We start from the raw sequence: 6,000 nt of genomic DNA on the forward strand, positions 1-6,000 counted from the left end.
CCGGCACCACCTGCCGCGACCTGGTGAGTAAGTTGGGTCGCAAGACCCCCACCAGGGCGAGCGAGCTGATGGACATCGCCACCAAGTTCGCCTCTGGCCAGGAGGCGGTCGAAGCTATCTTCCGAAAGGACAAGCAGCCCCAGGGCCGCCCATCAGAAGATGCTCCCGAGGCGTCAACTCCGCGCGGCGCCAAGAAGAAAGGCAAGAAGAAGTCGCAAGCGAAACGCGACGCCGCCGACGCGGACCTTGTCGCCGCCGCTGAGTACAAGAACCCTCGGAAGCCCCCCGGAGGTGCCAACCTCTTCGACAAGATGCTCAAGGAGCCGTGCCCCTATCATCAGGGGCCCGTCAAGCACACCCTCGAGGAGTGCGTCATGCTTCGGCGCCACTTCCACAGGGTCGGGCCACCCGTAGAGGGTGGCAGGGCCCGCGACGACGACAAGAGGGAAGATCACCAAGCAGGAGAGTTCCCCGAGGTCCATGACTGCTTCATGATCTACGGTGGGCATGTGGCGAATGCCTCGGCTCGGCATCGCAAGCAAGAGCGCCGGGAGGTCTGCTCGGTGAAGGTGGCGGCGCCAGTCTACCTAGACTGGTCCGACAAGCCCATCACCTTCGACCAAGCTGACCACCCCGACCACGTGCCGAGCCCGGGGAAATACCCGCTCGTCGTCGACCCCATCGTCGGCGATGTCAGGCTCACCAAGGTCCTGATGGACGGGGGTAGCTGCCTCAACATCATCTACGCCGAGACCCTCGGGCTCCTGCACGTCGATCTGTCCTCCGTCCGAGCAGGCGCTGCGCCCTTCCACGGGATCATTCCCGGGAAGCGCGTCCAGCCCCTCGGACGACTCGACCTTCCCGTCTGCTTCGGAACGCCCTCCAACTTCCGAAGGGAGACTTTGACGTTCGAGGTGGTCGGGTTCCGAGGAACCTACCACGCGGTATTGGGGAGGCCATGCTACGCGAAGTTCATGGCCGTCCCCAACTACACCAACCTGAAGCTCAAGATGCCGGGCCCCAACGGGTCATCACCGTCGGCCCCACGTACAAACACGCGTTCGAATGCGACGTGGAGTGCGTGGAGTACGCCGAGGCCCTCGCCGAGTCCGAGGCCCTCATCACCGACCTGGAAAGCCTCTCTAAAGAGGTGCCAGACGTGAAGCGTCATGCCGGCAACTTCGAGCCAGCGGAGACGGTTAAGGCCGTCCCTCTCGATCCCAGTGGCGACACCTCCAAGCGGATCCGGATTGGTTCCGGGCTCGACCCCAAATAGGAAGCAGTGCTCGTCGACTTTCTCTGCGCAAACGCCGACGTCTTTGCGTGGAGTCCCTCGGACATGCCCGGCATACCGAGGGATGTCGCCGAGCACTCGCTGGATATTCGGGCCGGAGGCCGACCTGTCAGGCAGCCTCTGCGCCGATTCGACGAGGAGAAGCGCAGAGTGATAGGCGAGGAGATCCACAAGCTAATGGCAGCAGGGTTCATCAAAGAGGTATTCCATCCCGAATGGCTTGCCAACCCTGTGCTTGTGAGAAAGAAAGGGGGGAAATGGCGGATGTGTGTAGACTACACTGGTCTCAACAAAGCATGTCCGAAGGTTCCCTACCCTCTGCCTCGCATCGATCAAATCGTGGATTCCACTGCTGGGTGCGAAACCCTGTCCTTCCTTGATGCCTATTCAGGGTATCACCAAATCAGGATGAAAGAGTCCGACCAGCTCGCGACTTCTTTCATCACGCCCTTCGGCATGTACTGCTATGTCACCATGCCGTTCGGTTTGAGGAACGCGGGCACGACGTACCAGCGGTGCATGAACCATGTGTTCGGCGAACACATCGGTCGCACAGTTGAGGCCTACGTCGATGACATCGTAGTCAAGACAAAGAAGGCTTCCGACCTCCTCTCCGACCTTGAAGTGACATTCCGATGTCTCAAAGCGAAAGGCGTCAAGCTCAATCCCGAGAAGTGTGTCTTCGGGGTGCCCCGGGGCATGCTCTTGGGGTTCATCGTCTCCGAGCGGGGCATCGAAGCCAACCCGGAGAAGATCGCAGCTATCACCAGCATGGGGCCCATCAAGGACTTAAAAGGCGTACAAAGGGTCATGGGATGTTTCGCGGCCCTGAGCCGCTTCATCTCACGCCTCGGCGAAAGAGGTCTGCCTCTGTACTGCCTCTTGAGGAAGGCCGAGTGTTTCGCTTGGACCCCTGAGGCCGAGGAAGCTCTCGGGAACCTGAAGGCGCTCCTCACAAAGGCGCCTATCTTGGTGCCCCCAGCTGATGGAGAAGCCCTCTTGGTCTACGTCGCCGCGACCACCCAGGTGGTTAGCGCCGCGATTGTGGTCGAGAGGCAAGAAGAGGGGCATGCATTGCCCGTTCAGAGGCCAGTCTACTTCGTCAGCGAGGTACTCTCCGAGACCATGATTCGCTACCCACAAGTCCAGAAGCTGTTGTATGCAGTGATCCTGACGAGGCGGAAGTTGCGACACTACTTCGAATCTCATCCGGTAACTGTGGTGTCATCCTTCCCCCTGGGGGAGATCATCCAGTGCCGAGAGGCCTCAGGCAGGATTGCAAAGTGGGCGGTGGAAATCATGGGCGAGACAATCTCGTTCGCCCCTCGGAAGGCCATCAAGTCCCAGGTATTGGTGGACTTCGTAGCTGAATGGGTCGACACCCAGCTACCGACGGCTCCGATCCAACCGGAGCTCTGGACCATGTTTTTCGACGGGTCGCTGATGAAGACGGGAGCCGGCGCGGGCCTACTCTTGATCTCGCCCCTCGGGAAACACCTACGCTACGTGCTACGCCTCCATTTCCCGGCGTCCAACAATGTGGCTGAGTACGAGGCTCTGGTCAACGGGTTGCGGATCGCCATCGAGCTAGGGGTCAGACGCCTCGACGCCCGCGGTGACTCGCAGCTCGTCATCGACCAAGTCATGAAGAACTCCCACTGCCGCGACCCGAAGATGGAGGCCTACTGCGCTGAGGTTCGGCGCCTGGAAGACAAGTTCTACGGGCTCGAGCTTAACCACATCGCTCGGCGCTACAACGAGACTGCGGACGAGCTGGCAAAAATAGCCTCGGGGCGAACGACGGTTCCCCCGAACGTCTTCTCCCGGGATCTGCATCAGCCCTCCGTCAAGATCGACGACACGCCCGAGCCCGAGGCACCCTCGGCTCAGCCCGAGGCACCCTCAGCTCGGCCCGAGGCGCCCTCGGTTCAGCCCGAGGTACCCTCGGCCCCCGAGGGCGAGGCACTGCACGTCGAGGAAGAGCAGAGCGGGGCCACGCCTGATCGAAATTGGCAGACCCCGTACCTGCAATATCTCCGCCAAGGAGAGCTACCCCCCGACCAAGCTGAGGCTCGGCGGGTAGCGCGACGCGCCAAGTCGTTCGTCTTGCTGGGCGATGAGAAGGAGCTCTACCACCGCAGCCCCTCGGGCATCCTCCAGCGATGCATCTCCATCGCCGAAGGTCAGGAACTCCTGCGAGAGATACACTCGGGGGCTTGCGGCCATCACGCAGCGCCTCGAGCCCTTGTCGGGAATGCTTTCCGGCAAGGCTTCTACTGGCCAACGGCGGTGGTTGACGCCACTAGAATTGTCCGCACCTGCGAAGGGTGCCAATTCTATGCGAAGCAAACCCACCTGCCCGCTCAGGCTCTGTAGACGATACCCATCACCTGGCCCTTTGCTGTGTGGGGTCTGGACCTCGTCGGTCCCTTGCAGAAGGCGCCCGGGGGCTACACGCACTGCTGGTCGCCATTGACAAATTCTCCAAGTGGATCGAGGTCCGACCCCTGAACAGCATCAGGTCCGAGCAGGCGGTGGCGTTCTTCACCAACATCATCCATCGCTTCGGGGTCCCAAACTCCATCATCACCGACAACGGTACCCAGTTCATCGGCAGAAAATTCTTGGACTTCTGCGAGGATCACCACATCCGGGTGGACTGGGCCGCCGTGGCTCATCCCATGACGAATGGGCAAGTAGAGCGTGCCAACGGCATGATTCTACAAGGGCTCAAGCCTCGGATTTACAACGACCTCAACAAGTTCGGCAAGCGATGGATGAAGGAACTCCCCTCGGTGGTCTGGAGCCTGAGGACAACGCCGAGCCAAGCCACGGGTTTCACGCCGTTCTTCCTGGTCTATGGGGCCGAGGCCGTCTTGCCCACTGATCTGGAGTACGGCTCCCCGAGGACGAGGGCCTACAACGGTCAAAGCAACCAAGCTAGCCGAGAAGACTCGCTGGACCAGCTGGAAGAGGCTCGGGACAAGGCCTTACTACACTCGGCGCGGTACCAGCAGTCCCTGCGACGCTACCACGCCCGAGGGGTCCGACCCCGAGACCTCCAGGTGGGCGACCTGGTGCTTCGGCTGCGGCAAGACGCCTGAGGGAGGCACAAGCTCACGCCCCCTGGGAGGGGCCATTCGTCATCGCCAAAGTTCTGAAGCCCGGAACGTACAAGCTGGCCAACAGTCAAGGCGAGGTCTACAGCAACGCTTGGAACATCAAACAGCTACGTCGCTTCTACCCTTAAGATGTTTTCAAGTTGTTCATATACCTCGCACCCACGCAAAGTTTAGTCATCAAGGAAGGGTTGGCCTCGCCTCGGCAAAGCCCGACCCTCCCTCGGGGGCTAAAAGGGGGGAAACCCCCTCTGCATCGAAATTTTCCTCGAAAAAAGATCCCTTTTACCAGAATATCTTTCGTGCTTTTTGACTACTTCGAAAAGTGGATCCTGAAAACGACGGAGTACACGTAAGCAGCCAAGGCTGACCGAGCCGAGGGACTCCTACGCCTCCGGGATACGGATACCTCACTCATCACCTTCTGCGATAAGTAACTCGCGTTCGGATAAAGTGATTCCGCGGACCGAACAAGTCTTTACGTTCGGAAGCTCTTCTGCCGAAGCGATCCTTCGAGCCTTCTCGACTGAGTCGGTGACAGGGCCTCATGGACGGGTGAAAGTACGCGTAAGCCGAACGATGGCTGAGAGGTACCAACTCCCACGGAGTTGCGTTCCTCCGACGATGAGGCGAAAAGACAGCGGGTACCCCCCATCCGGGGGCTTGGAAGGTGGAAAGACGCGATGCATAAGGAAGGGAGAAGACGTGGTCGCCTTACGAAAGGGGTCGCCCTCCTTTTAAAGGCAACTCTCCCTACGTGCGCCCCCAAACGTCACGGGCTGAGTCTTCTCCAACACGCTCCAAGGCCCTCCCCTGCGGCGCGGGGGCTGGGTCCCGCATGTCATGCAAACCGGCTCAGAGCAGAAGAAGCCAAAGCGCCGCGCGTGGTGCACACAACCGCCCAGCGGTTACAAGCGACCCCCCACTTTTGCCTAGACCAACGGGCGGAAGGGGCGGGCAGCCAGGCAGGCGGCATGCAATCGCGCCAGGTGGACGCGCTTCTCCGACTCCCAACACGCCAGCATGGAGGCTCAGGCCCACGCGTCACGCAACCGGCGCGCCGGATGCTGCATGCAAGCAACTGCACCGCCACTTGCGCCACCATCGCGCCTCTTCTGTTGCGGAACCAATGCCGCGACTCGAGGCGACCCAGCGCACGACCCAGCGGCGCCAGTCTGGCGCGACGGTCAATGCGGCCGAAAGTGGGCCAGCAGTAATGACGGTGGCAGGCGGGCGGGAGCAGTGGTCACGTCGTCAGCCAGGCTCACGTCCCATCCAGGGGCAGCAAGAGAGCCTCCTCTCACGGCGTGAAGACGACGTGCCCGTGATCCGTTCCTCGAACGACTCGCGCACGCGCAACGGCCGCCCTGCCAACCACTCGCCCCGTCGCATTAACTCCGCGGCGGGACAGGCGGCGCTTCTGGCAGGAGGAGCGGGCGACGCTTCGCCTTCGCCGTAATGACCGCGCCAAAAAAGGTACGCCACGTCGTTCGATTTCGTATCCTTTTCCTTTTTTTCCTCTTTCTCTATCTCTTGCAACAGGGACCGGGAAAGGGGGATACCCCGAAAAGGATCCTTCCCCGTGAA

The sequence above is a fragment of the Zea mays genome, chromosome 4 (genome assembly GCF_902167145.1).
Source record: "Zea mays cultivar B73 chromosome 4, Zm-B73-REFERENCE-NAM-5.0, whole genome shotgun sequence".
NCBI classification, from domain to species: Eukaryota; Viridiplantae; Streptophyta; class Magnoliopsida; order Poales; family Poaceae; genus Zea; species Zea mays.